At 37.8% G+C, this 20,875-nt stretch overlaps 1 long non-coding RNA gene across 1 annotated transcript in view; it reads right to left on the bottom strand.

The window, feature by feature from the left end:
• The window catches only part of LOC124515671 (uncharacterized), a 178,688-nt gene that overhangs the window by 8,449 nt on the left and 149,364 nt on the right, over positions 1 to 20,875 (bottom strand). The window contains exon 2 of the long non-coding RNA XR_006962859.1: positions 9,995 to 10,128. This is a non-coding gene — a long non-coding RNA (uncharacterized LOC124515671). The remainder of the gene's footprint in view (positions 1 to 9,994; positions 10,129 to 20,875) is intronic.

Here is a 20,875-nt window from a genome sequence, read left to right as displayed (position 1 = left end):
CAGGAAGGCTCAGGACAGGCTATGGGGCAGTCGGCGCCCCTAACTCCCGTGCTGTTCCAGGGTCAACTATAGTTGGTTTACAAGTCTGCTTTCTGAACCAGACCACGGACTCCTTGAATATAAAACTGAGTCTTCTTCACATTGGTATCCCTGTGTCCAGTAGTCACTTGTGAGCGCTCAAGAAATGTTTGAAGAATGAATGAACCCTGAAAACTGTCCCATGTGATGCTGTGTCTGCACGGTCCCAGGTTTTCCCTGCTGCAGAGATGTGTTAATCATCTGCACAAGGAGAAATAGCATTGGTGTAGAGGGACATTATACTCACTGGGAAACAAATAAAGATGAAAAATATATTGATTGGTTAAGTGTAGGCTTCATTCAGAATCTCTAGGTTACAAGCTCCGAGCCCATTGATATTTCATGTTTATTTGTACATGGCAAAATCTAGCTTTCTGTTTTGAGAGAAAATGTTTCTCACAAAGCTTTATTAAAATGTTCAAATAGTCTCCCAGACATCAAATCGCTCTCACAACGCAACTCTTTAGTGTAAACAATCAGAAATGCAAGGATTAAATTCCCCTTCAAGTGTATGAGGGCTTAAAAAGAAAGAGCAACCATGCTTGACCAAATGAGCTCTGAGCTTTATTGAACCTCTTTTTCGATGGAAGCTCAAGACTGTCAGTCAACCAGAGACACATCTGGGGCCCGCCATGCTGACTGCAAGGAACCAGAGAAAGGGATGCGCCAGGACCTTGCAAGCCAAATATTTTCTTCTCCTTTATAATAAGGAAAAAAGCTCGAGTAGATGCCATTAGCATACCAGCTGGGCAGAGGACTCATTTTTCTTTTTCAAACAACTAGACCTAAAAGGCCAGACCTCCTGGTTATCCGTATATGATTCCCATTGACATGGGAAAGGGTGAGCAGTTATTTTGTGTGTTGTTGTTTTATTTTTAAATACACCGTAGTCTGGGAGTCTAAAATGGGGCACAGCAGGGAAGAAACAGCTACACCTGCTTTCTCAGAAATGCAACAGTGCATACACACGAAGGGCATGAGTTGTCACCATTATGTTGTTGTCACTGTTTCCCTTAAAGTGCACAATTGAAAGCAAACAATCGGGAAATCAGAGGACAACTTTTCTTGAGAATCTCCCCTTCTGAGGGTCTAGACTGCTCTTGCCTGTGTGCACAATAGATTCACTAACAAAGAAATTTTTGAAAGCACAGCACATATGCTCATATGTACATTTGGAAAACCACATAGGGTTTTTCTACATTTTAGCTTACACTCAGAAGCTGAAGCTGTCATAAGGAAAGGGAAAAGGCTGCTTTCAAGCATGAATCATTTTTCACAGACTTCATTAAAATAAAATAAACTTCTTTGCTCGTTAGTGAAAGGCAATGGGGGAGGGTGGGGACAGAAATTCTGATTCTCCCTCCTGTGCTGAAGATAATGAAACATGGTTCCATTCTTGCCGTTTCCAAGAGGTGGAAGACAACACATCCATTCTAAAGATAAATCAAATGAAGCCTGAGGATGTCACTGGAGACAGACTAGCCCAGAGACTCGAATCAACGGCAGAAATGTGGAGAGAATTTAGGTTTTCGGATTCCAAGGCCATACTTTGTCCCCTAAGGTTTAGGGGTGCTTCTAGAAAATGTCATCAAACTGGAAGGTTCAATAGTTAGACTTACACATTTTAAGGAAGATTCTCCTCTCAGACATCTGAAATATACCACAATATCAAGTCTCTAATTATAACTTGTCTTTCTCCTGACGAGTTTAACAATATATTTTAAATAGTTTGGGTGCCTCCCTTGTAAATTTTGAAATATTTTTGACCCATCAAGAAATAATATAAAAACATCTGTGTATCTACCATCCAGCTTAAGAAATAAGATTTTCAAAATATAGTTGCAACTCCCTTTGATATCGAGACTCACACCAGTGACAATTCTCTGGAATTTGATATTTATCATTTGCATTTATTTAACAGACACAGATACTCTGACAGGCACTGTTCTAAGCACTTTACAAATATTAACTCATTGTTAATCCTTATAACAACCCAATGAATTGGATACCACAATCATCCTTTCTTAACAAATGACAAAACTGTGATACAGAGGAGCTAAGTAACTTGTCTAAAGTCACACAGCTACCAAATTATGGAGCCAGGATACAAATCTGGGAGATGGATCTAGAGTCTATGCTGTTATTAACAAACAAAACATACTACTACTATCCCCAAACAAAACATACTACTATGTCAGCAGCATCGTGATGCCATTATTATACAGTATGTATGCTTTTGAGGTTTTTCCTCTTGCTAGAAGATTCATCCACTTGGCTGCAGGTAATTCTAGCTCACCCATTTTCATTGCTGATTATCGCATTATGGTGTGAACACAGGGAATTATGCATTTTAATATCAATGAACATTTAAGTTTTCCAGAATGTTTTTCCATTACAAACACTGCTGTTATGAACATTTCTGGGCATGGTTTCTGTGCACACATGCTTTTTTGTTTTCCCCGTCTACAGGGTATGTGCCTAAGAGGAAAACTACTGGGTCAAAGGGTACATTAAACTTCAGGTATACCATGTACTGCCAGATTATTTTCCAAAGGGGTTGCACTAATTCACACCCTTTCACTAGATGAGTTTCCATTTTCCACATTATTGCCAAAACCAGGTATTTTCTGAAAACTATCTATTTGGGGATTAGGTATTTTAGACTTCTTACATTCTTGCCATCTTGTTTTAATTTGCATTTCCTTGATTACCGCTTAGGTAGTAGGGCCTTGTAAGCAGGCTCTTCTGAGCATTGCCTGTTCTTTTACTTATTTATTTATTTATTTTTTCCAGTAATCTCTATGCCCAAACTCACGACCCTGAGATCAAGAGTCACATGCTCACTGACTGAGCCAACCAGGCCCTCCTGCCTGTTCATGGTTTTTGTTTTTTGGGTTTTTTTTTTTTAATCACTTTCTTCTTCAGCTGTTTTATTCTTATTAATTCATAGGAGTTCTTTGTGTATTCTGCCTAATAACCAATGTCTATAATATTCATTAGAAAATTTTTTCTCGGGGTGCCTGGGTGGCTCAGTCAGTTGAGCGACCGACTTTGGCTCAGGTCATGATCTCACAACTTGTGAGTTCGAGCCCCGCGTCGGGCTCTGTGCTGACAGCTCAGAGCCTGAAGCCTGCTTCGGATTCTGTGTCTCCCTCTCTCTCTGTCCCTCCCCTACTCATGCTCTGTCTCTGTCTCAGAAATAAATTTAAAAAATAAATAAATAAAAAAGAAAATTTTTTCTCAAGTGTTTTTTAATGGACATAATGGATATGGGTGCCAAAGAGACTAAAATACCTAGAAAAAGAATTTCTAGGTCATATGGTAGGTTTATGTTTAACTTTATCAGAAACTTCCAGACAGGTTTCCAAATTGGTTGTAATATTTTAAACTCCTGCCAGAAAGGTAGAAGCATTCTAGATGTTCCACATTCTTGTCAACATTTAGCATGGTCAGTCTTTTTTAATATATATTTTTTTAATATTTAAAAAAAGAGAGAGAGAGAGAGGAAGAGAGAGAGAGAGGGACACAGAATCCAAAGCAGGCTTCAGGCTCTGAGCTGTCAGCACAGAGCCCAACATGGGGTCCAAACCCATGAACCACAAGATCATGACCTGAGCCAAAGTCAGACACTTACCGACTGAGCCACCCAGCGCCCCTTATCATGGTCAGTCTTTTTTACGTCAGCCATTCTAGTGGGTGTGCAGTGATATCTCATTGTAGTTTCATTTGAATTGTCCTGGTCATTTATGGTGTTGAGCACTTTTCATTTGTTTCCTGGCCACTGTGCATCTACCTGGTGAAATGCCTGTTCAGATATTAGGTTATGTGTGTTTTTATTATTCACTCGTGGGAATTGTAGTTGTCTTTATATATTCTAGATACAAGTTCTTTGTAAGATATATGTATTGCAAAGATTTTATCCCAATGTGTAGCTTACCTACTTATTTTTTAACAACGTCTTTTGAAAGTTTCCATTACTCCATTTTATCAGTCTTTTTTTTTTTTTTTTATTGTCAGGTATTTCCAGAAGTTCTAAATCTTTCCTTATTTCTAAGTGTGTATATATTCTCCTAGAAACTTTGAAGTTTTAGCTTTTATGTTAAAGGTGTTATGGTGCTTTAGCATCTTGGTCAAAAGTCAACAAGTCATATAAACATAAGTCTATTTCTGGTCTCTCTATTTGGCTCCATTAATCTATTTGTCTACCTTTGCAGGAATACCACACTGTCTTAATTTCTTCAACTTATATTAAGTCTTGTAATCAGATAGCTTAAGTCTTCCACTTTTGTTCTTCTTTGTTAAGATTGTTTGGGCTATTCTAGGTCTTTTGCATTTCCACATAAATTTTAGAGTTTTTTTAATTTCTACAAAAATCTTGCTGAAATGTTGACTAGTATCGAATTGAATCTACAGATCAATTTGGTAAAAAGTAACATTTAACAATATTGAGATTTTGATGCATGAACATGGTATACTTCTCCATCTAGTTAGGTCTGCTTTCATTTATCTCAGTAATGGTTTGTAGTTTTCATTGCAGAAGTCTTAAATATATTTCATAAAATTTGTCCCTAGGTATTTTGTATTTTTAATGATATAGTAAATGGTGTTTTTTAAATGTCATTTTCGAGTTGTTTGTTGCTAGTATATAGAAATACAATTGAATTTTATATAGTGACTTGCATATAGTAGACAGCTTCTTATAACCCCCAGTGATGATCCCCTCTTCCGGTATTCATATGGTTGTATCATCCCCTCATTCTATGTGTGGGCTGGACCTAGTATCTATTTCTAACACATAGAACACAGCAAAAGAGATGGGATTTAGGTTACAAAAAGACTGACTTTTGTGTTGCTAATTCTAGCTTGCTTTAATTTGCTTTCTTGCTCTCATGGGAGTCAGCTGCTCTGCTGGGATATGTTCAATGGAGACGATTGTATGGTAAGGAACTGAGGGAGGTCTCTAAACATTACCAGCAGAAAAATGGCAGCCTTCACAGTGCATGAGGAACTAAATCCTGCCAGCAACCATACAAGTGAGATTGCAAGTGTGACTCTTTCACGTAACTTGTGCCTCAACTTTTGACCCCAAGAAATCACGAAATACTAGATGTTTTTTGTTTTATGTTGCTAATTTTGAGGTAATGTTATGCAACAATAGATAATGAATATGCCACAAACTTGCAAACTCACTTATTAGCTCTAATAATATTTTTTGCAGACTCTAAGATTTTCTACATACAAAATTAAGTTTAATTAAAAGTTTCATTATGTACTTTCCAATCCATATTCTTTTTTTTTTTTTTTTGGTCTGTTTTGTTTTATTGCATTGACTAGGAACTGAAGTACAATGTTGAATAGAAGTGATGATATTGACTATCCTTGCCTTGTTCCCCATTTTAGGAGAAATGTATTCAACTAAGTGTGATGTTGGCTGTAGGTTCTTTGTAGATGTCTTCCATCAATTGAGGAAGTTCTCTCTGATCCTAGTTTTCTAAGGGTTTTCATCAAGAGCAGATAATGAATTGTTTCCAGTGTTTTCTCTGCATTTATTAATATGATCATATTATATTAATTTGATGATTTACATTAATTGATTTTAGAATATTAAACCAACCATGCATTCCTGGCAGAAACCCAATTTCATCATAAAGTATCATCCTCTTTACACATTGCAGGATTAAATTTGCTAATATTTAGCTAGGGATATTTGCATTAATATTCATGAAAGATATTGTTTCTTCTTTTAATGTCTTTTACTGGTTTTGTTATCAGGGTTATGCTGACCTCATAAAGTGTTTTGGGAAGTGTTTTCTCCTCTCTATATCATAAAAACATAAATTAAAAAAACCAAAGAGTAAAGCAATCTGGATCTAGTGTTCATTTGTTTTCAATTTATTAATTTAAGTTGAAGTTGTTAATATGCTTTTCATTACAAATTAAGTCTAATGAGTATGTATAGGGCTGCTCAAATTTTCTATTTCTTCTTGTATGCATTTTGGTGACTTTTTTTCTTTCAAGGAATTTTTACATTTTGTATAAGTTGTCAAATGTTTTGGACAAATTTTTTCATAATATCCTCTTGATGTCATTTTAATGTTATATGATCTATAATGTTGTTCTTTTATTCTCAATATTGGTAATTTGTTGTTTGGTTGTTTTTTTTTCCTCAGTCGAGTTATGGGCTTATCAATTTTATTAATCTTTCAAGGAACTAACTTTCTATTTAATTGATTTTTCTCAATTATCAGCTTTTTATTTTGTTTCTGCCTTTATCTTTAGTAATTCATTCCTCCTGATTATTTCGAGTTTAATTTGCTTTTGTTTTTTAGCTTAGCTTCCTAAGTTGGTACTTTGATCATTATTTTTAATAGTTTACCCTTTTCAAATAAAAGTATGAACTACAAATTTCCTTTAAGCATTGCTACAATGCAGACTTTTGTATGCTGAATTTTTATCATTCAGTTAAAAATATTTTTCTGATTCTTCTTCACATTTTTTTCTACCCCAATTTATCTCTTTTCTCCTCCTAATGTTGTCCGATATTATAAGCCTTTTTTTTTTTTCCTTTCTGGGCTTTAGTTTGTATAGATTCTACTGCCTGTCTTCAAATTCACTATTTCAGCAGTGTCTAATCTATTAATAATAATATTAAATCAATAAATGATTTTGGATATTATATTTTTCAGTTCTATAATTCCTATCAACTCCTTTTTTTTATAAATTTTCTTTCTCTATTGAAATTCCCTATTTATTCCTTTAATGTGTGCATGTTGTCTTTTAAATCCTTGGGCATATTTATAAAGTATTTTTCCATGGCTTCCATCATCCCAATAATTTCTGGGTCTGTTTCTATTGCTTGATTTTCTTTCTGGTTAAGGATGCCATTTTCTTTTGCATATCTTCAGTACATTAGATATTAGACATTGTGAATGTTACACTGTTGAATGCAAGAATTTGCCTTGTTTTTAAGGGTGCTCGACTGGGGAGGGCAGGTATTTAGTTACTTATGAATCTGCTTCATATTTTTGAAGCTTATCTTTAAACTGTGTTAGAATGGGTCTGGTGTAGCTAGGGCCACTTGAGCTCCTTTGCAGGATCTCTACCAAATGCCCTGTGGGTTCAGTGAGGTCTCTCTGTTCTGGCTGGTTTGGATATCAAATGCCTCCCAATCTTTGTGAGTGCCACTAGTTGTTCAGCTCATTAGTTGGTCCACTCGTATTACTTTCTTCCTGGGTCATCTTTTTTTGCCTGGCTTGTGGAGTCTTGCTCTATGAACAGCTCAGTATTTGGTCAAAGACCCAGAGAATCTCCTGTTTAGACTTCTTTTTCTGTTTAGCTCCCTCTTCTTTGTATACTGCTCTGTAAATTCTAGCTCACCTCAAAAGCCCTGAGTTCCAATGTCTATCTCCTGTATTCAGCAAGACTACTGTGCTGTTTGACCTTGCTCTCTATACCACAGTCTGCAAAGTGCCTCCAGGTAAATAGCCAAGTTGATCATGGGGTGATCATCTCATTTCGTTCTCTTCTCTCAGGGACTGTGGTCATATGTTATTTTTATTCAACATCTGAAAACAGTTATTAATATATTTAACCTAGTTTTATAGTTGTTTGCAATAAAAAGAGCTAATTACTTCATCATGGCCCAAGAGTTTTTACTTTTTAATCATAAATATGTTTTAAACGTTATTGAATGCAGTTTTTTCACCTATCAAGGTTATCTTGTGACTTTTCTTCAATTTGTTATGGTGGTGAATTACTTTAATAACTTTTCTAATGATAAAATGTCCTCATATGCCTAGGATAAACTCAACTTGATAATGATGTTTTATTTTTTTAATACTTGCTTGATTTGTTTTGCCAATGTTTTGTTTAGGATGTTTATTCAAGAGTGAGATCAGCCTCTATACTTTCATCCTCATACTGTCTTGGATTTTGGTAATCAAGATTATGCTATTCTTTAAAAGACTCCCGGGGGGGTGTTCATTTCCTTTTAGTGTTGTAATAATTTATTATAAACTCAGTGACTTAACACAACACAAATTTTTTATCCTACAGTTCTGGAGATCACAAGTCTAAAATGAGTTTCACTGGGCCAACAGTAAGCTGTCAGTATGTCCATGCTCACTCCACAGGCTCCAGGAAAGAATCCGTTTTATTACCTTTTCTATCTTCTAGAGGCTACCTGCATTCCTTGACTCATGGTCTCCTTCCAGCTGGCAATCACATCACTCTGACCTCTGTTGTCAGTCACTTTTTCTTTCACTCTGGTTTTTCTACTTTTATTCACTTATAAGTACACTTTATATTGGATTTACATTGGAACTACATAATCCAGGATAATCTCTCGTAATCCTCAATTTAATCACACCTGCAAAGTTCCTTTGCCAAGTGAGACAAATATTCATAGGTTCCAGTAGTTAGGACATGGATATCTTTGGTGGCGGGCATTATTCTGTCTACCACAAAAAAGAGAACATTCCCCAGTTTTCTTTTCTTTGAAAAATCTTATGGAAAATTTGGATGATCTATTCCTTGAATATTTGATAAAATTTATCTGTCAAATTATATGGGACATGTTTATGGATAACTTTTTAAAAGAAACATAGCCAAAATGTATGTGTGCGTGTGTATGTATGTTTGTGTTTCTGTGTATGTTTCAAAATAACCATAAGAAAATTATTACTAAGAATATGATTATTACTTTTAAGTATTTCTAACCATAGGACATATCTTTCCATGGTATACATATATACCATCTTCCACCAAAATACAATGTTTTAAAATCTCTTTAAATAATTTTTTTCTATGTAATTAAACCACCAACTAAAGATATAGTTGGGTTCTTTTGTCTTTTTATGTTTCAGAATTCTTATAATTTTGATTTAATTTTGCCTTGTAGGGGCACCTGGGTGGCTCAGTTGGTTAAGCATCTGACTTCAGTTCAGGTCATGACCTCGAGGCTCCTGAGTTCAAGCCCTGCATTGGGCTCTGTGCTGACAGCTCAGAGCCTGGAGCCTGCTTTGGATTCTGTGTCTCCTTCACTCTCTCTCTGCCCCTCCCCCATTCGCACTCTGTCTCTCTCTCTTTCAAATATAAAAAATAAAAACATTTAAAAAGTTAAAAAAATAATTTTGTCTTATAATTATGTAAACATTTGTATTGTTCCAATATCAACACTATAAAACAGGATTTATTCAGATAAGTCTAGCTTCCTGACCAGTCCCCTAACCTTATTTCTTTCTTCACCATGTAAGTAATCATTTTCACCAGTTTTTTTGGTTTATTATTCCAGGGTTCTATTTTTAATGTTAGCAATTATGTATTTGTATGCATGTATGTATATTAGTTCGTAATTATAGAAGTATATGTGATTATATGTATTTTTTTTTACATAAAAGATTGCATGGTAAACACAGTGCTCTAAATTTTACTTTTCTTACTTTTTTCTTACTAACACTATATTTTGGAGACCACTTCATGACTATAGGCAGAGAACTCCCTTAAGATTTTTTTATAACCTCATCGGACTCATTGTGTGCATGTACCATGTTTTTTCCTTTTCAAATAATTCCATATCTTTGGACATTTGAGTTATCATAGTTTTGTTTTGTTTTGTTTTTTAACAACTGACAATCAGTTTATTAAAAAAGTTGATTTAAGCATCTTTGCTTTGATGGTGACTTCAGCCTCAACTCCTGGCTCAATACTGATGGAAGTAATCTGTTTAACAATATCAGAAAGACCGTGCAGATCAATGAGTCACTTGTGAATCCTTGTCTAAAAATGATTCCAGGTCTTAAAACCTTTACCACAAGGAGTTTTTCTTGTACTGATTCTTGGAGTCTTTAGGCATCCAAACTGGTCCTTTCACTTTGAGATTCTTTTCCTTTGCACCTCTGATCAAGTCAGCACATACCTTCTCCAAAGATTTTACATTGTGTCTTGTTAGAGTAATTCTAATTCGATGAATCGCCACCTCTGGTGCCATGGGTGTCTTTCCGGGGTCTTTAAAAGTCATGGCTGCAGTGCAAGTTCCTGGCTGACTTGTTCCTAGGGGAGAGTGAACAGCGGGGAGTCAGGAGCAGGAGCAGGTCTTCAAAGCTCTGTTGTAGCTGTGGCCCCCGTCCGTCCTCAAAGTGGTGAGTTACTTTAGTTTTTGTCTAATAGTTACTCAACAAAAAACTTTAGGCATATGTTATTTTATATTTTTCTAGTGTATTTTTATTTCTTAATTTTTTTTGAAGTTTATTTATTTTGAGAGAGAGAGAGAGAGAGAGAGAATCCGAAGTAGGCCCCATGCTGTCAGATCTTGCCAACTGCAAGATTATGACCTGAGCCAAAATCAAGAGTTGGATGCTTGACTGACTGAGCTACACAGGCCCCCTGCTAGTGAATTTTTACTATAGCTTCCTAGAAGTGGGACCACTGGTTCAAAGAGTTAGTACTTTCCTGTACATCCACAGAATCATCACAGAATATCTTGTCAAGTTTTTTGGATCATTGCCAGTATGATAGGTAAGAAATGGCTTTGCAGTATACTTGTTGAGCATCTTTCCCTAGGTTTTTTACAGTTCCTTTTTGTGTTTTATTTAAGATGGATAAAAGTATAGGGGTGCCTGGGTGGCTCAGTTGGTTGGGTGTCTGACTTCGGCTCAGGTCATGATCTCACGTTTTGTGAGTTTGAGCCCCACATCAGGCTCTGTGCTGACAGCCTGAAGCCTGCTTTGGATTCTGTGTCTCCCTGTCTCTCTGCTCCTCCCCTGTTCATGCTCTCTCTCTCTCAAAAAAAAAAAAAAAGATGGATAGAAGTATTATCTATACTTTTCTATAGGGCTAATGGCATTTTCCTTTAGTTTTTAGATATTAGATATCAACAACTTTTTGTGATATAGATTGCTAATATTTTTTAATTTGTCTTTTCCCCTCAAAATATCAAGTTTCATTCTTCTACCTAACTTCTTTTAATTTTTTAGTTGGACTTACTTTCTTTTGCCACCTACCAGTAATCATCAAGGCAACACTTCCATTAACTTTTAGTTCCCCTACTTAAACAGAGGCTCTTGAAAATTACTGTTTTATTATAAAATAATGTATACCTAGAGTAAAAAAATACAGAGACATTCTTCTGCAATTCTGTTATCCAAACATAAATATTAATACTTTAAAGTATGTGTTCCTATTTTCAAAATATAGTTTTACAATGGTAGATACATGTCATTATATATTTGTCAAGACCCATAGAATGTACCATAATGTACCGTAGAATGTACCAAGAGTAAACCATAATGTACATTATGGACTTTGGCTGATAATGATGTATCAGTGTAGGCTCATAGATTATAACAAATATACCACTGTGGTTCAAGATGTTGAGTGGAGGAGGCTTTGTGTATGTGAGGGCAGGGGGTATATGTGAACACTGTACTGTCAGCTCAGTTTTGCTGTGAAAATTGCTCTAAAAAATAGCATATTAAATTTCAAAAATATACGTATGTTGTTTTATGTAATATTCATATACTGTTATGGGCAATCTGCCATTTTCATTTAATAATGCTTTATGTTGTATAGGATTCTATTTTATTGTTTTTTTCCACTTAGTTTTTATCTTTTACATTGCAATTGAATGTCCTTATAACCAAGTCCATGATATTTCCTAGTAAAAGTTCATAGAAATGAAATAATTGCTCAAAAGAAATGCACATTTTAAATGCTTGTGATATTTATCATCATCTCTCATAAGGGCATAATAGATATTTGTTAACTGAATGAATGAAAACTGGTAGCTTTTTGTGAGGAGGGAGGAAGTGAAGAGTCGGGACAGCTGGCTTTCACTTATGAGGGCACCTGGTACTGAAGAGACAGTGGGAGAGTGAAATTGCAAACATTTTTCAAACCACACCCTACCATCCCATCTCCCAAAGACACCTGGCTTTTCTCCAAGGGGGAGAATCTCAAATGTTAGGCAGCTGTGGAAATGCTTGTGTTATACCCCTCCCCCACTGAGCCTCACTGCCTTATGGGACTTGTGATTCTGTGACAGAGAATATAATGAAGAAACAAGGCAAGTATATTTGACTTTCTGAGGCAGGAGATTCAACTAGAGAATTTCAGATTTTCAAAATGAGGGTCAAATTAGAAGGGGCTTGGTTATCTCTGAGCCTGCATGGGGCAGTAGAAGGAGCTGAGGTTTCAGGCAGAGCTATGTCTGGGCTCACTTCTTGGTTCTGCTACTAACTGTCTTTGTGGACGTGGCCACTGGACTCTTTCTGGGTCTCAGTGATGTCAACTGTTCCAATCAGTTTGTGAGGACAGAGAGAGTATAGAAGTACCCCTTACCCACGGTTTCACTCTCTGCGGTTTCAGTTACCTTCAGTCAACTGTGGTCTGCAAATATTAAATGGAAAACTCCATAAATAAACAATTCATATGTTTTAAATTTCATGCCATTCTAAGTAGCATGATGAAATCTCATACCATCCCACCGGGGATGTGAGTCGTACCTTTGTCCCACGTATCCACACCATACACACTACCTGCTCATTAGTCGCTTAGTGGTCATCTTGGTTATCAGACCACCCACCTGGGTATTGCAGTACTTGTGTTCAAATACCCCTTATTTTACTTAATAATAACCCCAAAGCACAAGAGTAGTAATGTTGGCAATTCATGGCCAAGGAGAAGCCATGAAGAGCTTTCTTTGAGTGAAAAGATGGCAGTTCTCAACTTTAGGAAGAAAAAGCAATCGTATGCTTAGGTAGCTAAGATCTACAGTAAGAATGAATTGTGTGTGCTAGTTTTATTGTTGTTGATCTCTTATTATGCCTAGTTTATAAATTAAACTTTATCATAGGTATGTATGTATAGGAAAAAACATACTACGTATAGGGTTTGGTGTTATCAGAGGTTTCAAGCATCCACTGGGGGTCCAGGAACATATCCCCCACAGATAGGTATGTGTGTCCAGGGCTTAGCACATCTGTTGCATAGTGAACTTTCACTAAATATGTGATCCCTCCTCCTTTCTGTAACCAGAGTGCCCGATGATATGGACGAGCTGAGGTGTGATGTTCTTTTTCATGGTATACCCCATTTGCAGTTCCCTACATATAAAAACCCTGCTTAGGAGCAACCTGTCCACAGAATGACAGTATCAGCCATCCTCTTTCATCTCTGCCACCAAACCCTCGATACTACTTTTGTGGGACTCTCTTCCCTGGCCTAATCCAAGCTCTCCCATTCGGGGCACCAAAGACGTGCTGCCCCTTCATGGATATCAGCTGCCATCACTGCTCTCTGCACCTCCTACCTGCCAGTATCGCCAGACTCCCACACCCCCTCTGCCCAGGAGAGTACCAGCACCACACCCTCTAAAAACTGCACCCAAATCCCTGTTCCTTTGTCCCTGGATCAGCTGGGCATTCAGCTGGTATTCCCAGTTTGAGCTCCAAGAGTGTTCTCGAGATCATGTGTCTACAAGTAGTGGGAAAGTTGATCCCACTGGCCCCTGCCTTATTTTGTGACACGCAAGTTGACACAATAAGAAGCCGCTTTAACCATGAAATACCTGGTTCCTAGTTCCTGTTCTGCCACAGTCTAGCTGGGGCCCTTGAGCCTAGTCATTTCACCTCCCTGTGCCCCAGTTTCTGTAGATGTAAAAAAGAAGAGGTCAGATTAAGTAATAATTCCTCTAGTTGGGCATTCATCATTTCCCTATGCTATTCTTTTATATGATGGGGAGAAAATAGTGGCATATTGTGATCACAGTCTCAACTCTTGGGCTTCTAGTGTTGTAGAAACACAAGTGCATCAAATCCCTTAGCCCTTGGGGTGACCCAGCAAAGCCTCAATTACTTGTCAATGACAGACCGAGGTTCCTTTCACATAACACGATGTGGTGATGGGAATAACAAGCAACTCAGCTTTCACACACTGCCCAGGATCGTCTCATTTCATCCTCATGACAAGCCTGTGAGGCTGGTTTTGTTCCATGTAATACATAAGGAGAATGAGGCCTAGTGGGATTACATACCCCATAAGGTTACCTACTTAGTAAATGTGGCCTGACTTCAGAGCCCATGCTTTCTGCCTTGGTGTGTGCTACTCAGTGATTTCCAAGCTCTCTTTCATCTTTATGATCCTAAACAGACTTTTTGGGCACTAGCCTGGGAACCCTTTCTGGTGGTGTTTTGATGGGTGAGCATGTTTAGATGGCCTAACAATTGACTTTCACATGAAAGGTTTTAAAAAAAATACAATCCAACTAAAATATAACCTGTGGGTATGGGTGTAAAAAACCAACAAATCAAGCTTTGTTATGTTTAGCTACACTCACAGCTACCATTTCTGCTCTCCCGCCTGCTTACTTTCTCAGCTCTCAACCATATCATCTCCATCACTCAGCCACTCTTGACTCCTATAGCCATGGCTAAACACCCTCCCTGCATCCCCACCCACTCTGCACACACTGTCAGGCATCACAACTGAGCTGTTCTTCTTTAAAATTGCCTCCAAGGGGTGCCTGGGTGGCTCAGTTGGTGAAGCATCAGGCTCTAGATTTTGGCTCAGGTCATGATCTCACAGTGGTGAGATCGAGTCCCAAGTGGGGCTCCGTGCTGGGCGTGGAGCCTGATTAAGATTCTCTTTCTCCTTCTCCCCTCCCCCGCTCTCACTCTTACTTTCTCTCTCTCTCTCAAAAAAAAAATTACCTCCAAAACCTGTCCTGTCTTCCAAGGCTTCACTGCTGCCCCTCACACCTCCCACATGGCAGCAGCTTTCCAGGTCCTGTGCTGTCCTTCCAGCTGGCCAGGGAGTGTGATTAGGGCATATCAAATGGACAGCAAGAACCAGGTCAAGAGTAAGGGATAGGTTTCCTGAGACCTGAAGCCCTAGCAACCTCCAAGACTGTGCAGAGAGAGGTCAGTGCAAAAGTGATGCCAAATCCAGGGTGTCAGCAATGCAAGCAACTATCTCACCTTGAACAAAGACAAGGGGAACTTTCCAGAACTGCCTCAGAACAGAGGAAATGATGTTCTGACCATCCTGGAGAGGAGAAACGTGTTGGGAGGATTTGAGTAGCTCTCTGCCTCTGACATTGGTGCAAGCCAACCCCATCTCAGGAAAGATGCCCTTCTAGGCCCTTCTGGGCATGCTCATCCAACATAGATTTGGGGCAAGGAAAAAGGGCTGGGAACAATCAGAAAGGGGGATGTGAGCACTTTGCTATCCTTCAAATCTAGAATCCGAGAAGCCTTCCTCTCTTTCAGTTTCTGCCTTGAGCCCTGCAAGATTGCTTATTGCATGTCTTTTAATCCCTGCCCCCTTCCGAGAATGACTTTGAGAGCCTCTCTCTATTCCTTGCTATCAAACATAAGGAGCCCTTCACCTCCCAGCACTCGAACCAGTATTACAGCTCTTTGGGGCTGTGGGGTTTGTGGAGAATGGATTCCCAAACAGCTGCAGGGCAACTACAGCCTCTTAGCAGACTGCCTAGCACATAGAAAATTTGTTGAACTAAATTACTGAAACAAGGCAGGCAGAAGGATTGCATTTAAAACACCCTGGAGCATATGTTCCCATGAGGTGCTGGGACTGCAGGCTTCACGGAAACAGCAGCAGCCAACATCTCAACCTGGTAATCAGAAAAGAAGATGTTGAGGGGACCCAGAGGTCACAAAACAGAGATACATAGAAGTCCTATAGACTGAGGACTTGTGAGTCAGAATTAAGCCTTCTCAGACACGCCCCCAAATCCTAGCGATTCAGAACTGACAAATTCAAGGCTCCCACGTGACCATTCCCCACCCACCGCTTGCCCCAAACGTTAATTGTGCACAAGTCTCTGTCACGGAGCCCGTAAACGCCTCAGGATCCTTCTCAACACAGTACTTCAGGAAGCCATTAACATCAAAAGGTCGGCAGTTGGGATAAAACTTATCTGCCACCCTTATGTAACATGTCTCTCTCGTTCAAAGGGGAGGAAACTGAGCTAATGACGTTTACTGAATTCTCCATTCCCCTTGATTATTTAGTAAAAGAATTCAAAGTAGCACATAGAACTTTTTACTCCTTTCCCAGTGCTCTTTCTAGTAACTATCTCTGAACCTGGAAATGCCCATTTGCAATAATATTGTCTTGGAAACTTAAGAGATTTCCCAACACTTATGACTCACAGGGTGTCTTATGAACGGCTATCTAGACTTCACCTCAAAATAGTGGAAATGTAAGTCAGTGGTGACCATGGCAGGTTAGATGTGAACTTGGGCATAATTCTTTTTGTCTCCATTTCCCATGTTTTGCCTCTCTCATCATTTCTCTAGGGGAGTCTAGCAGCTGAACTCAAATGACCATATAAATGGCAAATGCCTATAAGAGATAAATGCTGAAGCAAAACAGTCATGTTTGGGGGCATTTTAGGATCGATTTCTGTTTTCTTAAGCTTTTTTGCTTTGTAGCAAGAGCATCTTTTGAGTGTATTTTGCTCTCTTTGATTGTTCACCTTCTCATAAGGGAAAAAAAATCTTAATAAATCTTTTGTCTGTTTTGAATTCTATAGATTAAATTTTTACCATGCTAATATACTATAATGCTGAAAGAAGATAATTATGCGGTAAAATTAAGACATTCTGCAATTATATCTTGTAATATCATTAATTTCCAGATGCACACAAATTATATCTACCTCAAGAAGAATGGTAATTTCCTTTGTTTCGCTCACAAAAGCAGGTAATAGCAATCTTTCTCCTGCAATTATTTTAGACAAATTTTCCAATTTGTTATCTTAGACCTCTCAGAGCAGTAATGATACATTATCTCAAGTTTCCAGTTTTACTTTTATCATTGTATCACTAATGATCTTTTAGATTAAAAATGTTGTTTTCTTTTTGAAAAAGCATTGACACTTATTGTCATATCTTTCCAGCCTCTTCATAATCTTAGGAGAGAAATCATTAATGGTAATGAATGAACGGGCTTATTGAAAAAATTATGCCATAGATAACATGTTCCCATCTATGCTAACATGAGATCTATTTCATGCAAGACATATAGAGAAAAAATTAATGGCACAGAACAAAAGAGCTTAAAGAAGCATCCCATGAGTAGCTTATAAAGTTATTCCAATCTTTATTAGAATTTTGTATTCACACCAAATCAACAAATATTATTAAGCACTAATTCTATGCAAAACACTGTATCAGGGAGTAAAAATGTCAATGGGCCCTCTAAGAGTGCATAGACTGGCTGGGGAGACAAGAATGAAAGAAATCAGTATGGAAGAATGAGTAGCAAAAGAAAGCAAGAGGTCCAGTAGTAATACAAGACTATTACCAGGTGAATCTTAGAGAAAGGAATTCTGTGGGCTCAGAGGAAAGAAAGCACATGGGGTTTGGGGTTCCTAGAGCAGGAAAGAGATACATGGAACTAAATATAAGAGAAAAGACCCCATGGCCAAAGTAGAATTTGATCAAGTAAGCCTTCTCCATGAACTCATCTTTCACTGTCATCATCTTTCCACACCTCACCAAGACTCGCCTCATCTGGCCTTGCTTTATTTCTCATTTCTGTTTTCTCTTTGCAATATCACTAACTCTCATGGATTCAATAACGTTATGTCTTAAATCTCAGTCTCCAGCAAATCTGTGTCTCTCCACTTGGACTTTGAATCCCACTACGCTTCCTGCTTGCACTGATACCTTTCTTTCCACTCAAGTATGAACAAATCTTGTCTATCGAGCCAGTCCAGTTAAGTGCAACCTCCAGGAAGCTTTCTCTTGACCCTCTCAGTTGGAAATTATATGTCCCTTCAAGTCCTACAGCACTTTTTTTTTTACCTCTACCATGAACTACCCTTATTGTTTGCTAAAAGACTGAACTATGGTTATTTGCCATCATGATTTCCTCTTTAAGCATATGTGTATCTATGTTTCCACCACCAAAAGAAGTAGACCCAGAAGCCTAATTTGTACTATATGTACTATATGTACCTCCTGGCCATAACTGATTCTGCCATAGGTGGATACCTGTCTCTGGTTGGGCAAAGTCAATTTTCTTTCCCAGCAGTTGCAACCTAGAGAAGCAAATGAGTTTCTACTGGTTCTTGAATTTAAAATACATTTGGAATCAAACAACACTTTCAATAGCATGTAAAGACAATGCACAGAATGGAAGAAGACAGTTGCATAAGGGTCTATTATGCATAATATATAAAGAACTCTTACCACTCAACAACAGAAAGACAAACAATTCAATTGAAAACTGGGCAAAGGATTTGAATAGACTTTTTTCAAAGATATACCAATGGCCAACCAGTATGTGAAAAGATGCTTAACATAATTAGTCATGAGGAAAATGTAAATCAAAATCATAATGACATAGTACTCACACACACTAGGTTGGCCATAATAAAAAAAAAAAGGAAAAAAACAAGTGCTTGCAAGGATGTGGAGAAATTGGAGCCCCCACACATTGCTGGTGACAACGTAAAATGGTGCAGCTGCTGTGGAAAAAATGTTGGTAGTTTCTCAAAAAGCCAAACATAGAATTATAATATGAACCAGCAACCCCAGTCCTATGTACATCTTCAAAAGAATTGACAATGGGTGTTCACACAAAAACTTGTACATGACTGTTCATAACAACATAATTAATAATAACCGAAAAGTGGAAAAAACCCGAGTGTCTATCAGTGGATGGATAAATAAAATGTGGTATATCCATACAATGAAATGTAATTCAGCCATAAAAAAGAATCAAATATTGACACATGCTACGACATGGATGAATGCTGACAACATAATGCTAAGTGAAAGAAGTCAGACACAAGAGACATTGCATGATTCCATTTATATAAAATACGCAGAAGAGATAAATCCAGAGAGACAGAAAGGAGATTGCGGTTGCAGGAGACTTGGAGATGAGGGGAATAGGGAGTGACTACTTAATAGGTATGGGGTTTCTATTTGGGAGAATAACAGAGTTTTAGATCTTAACAATGATGATGGTTGCATAACATTGTGAATGTAATTAATGCCTCCAAAGTGTATGCTTTAACATGATTTAAATGATAAATTTCACAGTGTGTGTATTCCTAAAGTTATTCCAATCTTTACTCAAATGTATTCATACCAAATCAACAAATGCTATTCCATGCATATTCCATGTGTATTTTACCATAACAATAACAAAAGACATTTAGAACGGTTGTTGACTTTGTCCATTATATTCATGGAGAATCAGAAAAATCCAACCCACAAAGAGTGAATGATGAAGCAACTGAGCAGAGAGAAATGTGAAGCCTGAGAACAGGAAAGAGAAGTTGCTCCTGTCCTTCCAGAGCTGGCCTCAGCCTTCAAGAGGCTCACATGGATTTGCAGCCTTGGACTTCTACAAGCATCTGAAATTCCCTCTTCACAATTCAGTAATTTGAGGGGGTTAGTGCCACAAAGAGCTGGTAGGACACACACCCTCCCTCCTCCCCAGCTCCTTAAGGGCATGGTCTATAGGATAACTCATCTCCACTGTTTTGCCCACGGGGCTCACATAGCCTAATACCCATGGTTTAACTGGCACACAGTATATGTGCATTAAAAAGAAAGAAGGAAAAATAGATTCAAAACCAACACAGGCCAAAAAAAAGTAAAAAAGCCCCAAAACTTTTTGACCTAAGTAAAAACAGACCTAATGGAAGAATTTCCTCCCATTTCTCATAATAATTTAAATCAGGTTGCTTAGTAACCATCTTCCTTAAAATGGTACATTTATAAAAAATAGTGTTTTTATAAGAAGCTGTGGATTTCCAAGCCAGATTTTATAACCTCATGCAGGCCCATATGTCTTTTTTCCAGGCCAAATTCCAGCTGGCTTGCAGAGGGATATGCATGCTGAAAGCAATGCTGAGAATGTGGAGGGTCAGGTCGATAGGGGAGGAAGAATTTCAGTGTAACAGTAATATCAAAGGGTGCCTTGAAATGAAAAAAGATCTTGATTTTAATGCTGTATATTTATTTTCTTGGAAAGAAAATCATTGGATAGTATTGGCCAGGAGTGTCATGCCCATGACTTTCTGGTGTTCCTATCAAGTCACATGAAGACATGTCTAAAGATGGCAGAAAGGAACTCTTAATCATTTGGATTTTATATGAAAACTCCCAAGCCCTGAACAAAAACATGACCTAGGAGATACAACCATCTTGTTATTTTTTTCATGTAATGCAATTTTGGTATTCATTCTCAATTGTGTATCATAATAAGAATTACCATTTAACATTATATATTATTGCTACATTTGTATAGTTCTTACCAGTTTTCATTGATCATCTCCTAAAACAGGATATCTTGAATCAAAGAATGAAATAGGATGATGGTATTTGTTTAAAAAAAAAAAAACTTACCCTAACCAATTTTTTGGTATCCTCAGGGCAAAAAGTGTATCTCATTGCATCCTTTCTGGGTTATGGCTCCTTTCTGTGCTTGATTCGGAACAGAGGCAGACACTGGAAGAGAAAACACTCAATCTGAAAACATCCTAAATCAAGGAACTCAAAAAGTCAAGTAGGCAGTCCTCAATTGGAGTAATTAGCAGAATAGCCCATCTAATGTCGAAGTGCCAGCAGGTACCAGAACCACATCTTGATTATTACACTGTTTAAATGCACTCATAGCATAATAGTGTACTACAACTAAAGAGCCCCTGGCATTTTCTAGGTCTGCTTCCCCCCTAAGATTCCTGTTCAGTCATTTTCCCTGGGGTTAAGATGGCTGGACAGTATCTCTTTGGGAACAATATGAATTTCAATAAAAT

The sequence above is a fragment of the Lynx rufus genome, unplaced genomic scaffold, assembly GCF_022079265.1.
Source record: "Lynx rufus isolate CCGP_SWC_20201006 ecotype Redwood Valley unplaced genomic scaffold, mLynRuf1.p SCAF_2, whole genome shotgun sequence".
In the NCBI taxonomy this organism is placed as follows: Eukaryota; Metazoa; Chordata; class Mammalia; order Carnivora; family Felidae; genus Lynx; species Lynx rufus.
Note: the sequence above shows the minus strand (reverse complement) of the source record. Positions and strands in the feature narration are given on the sequence as shown.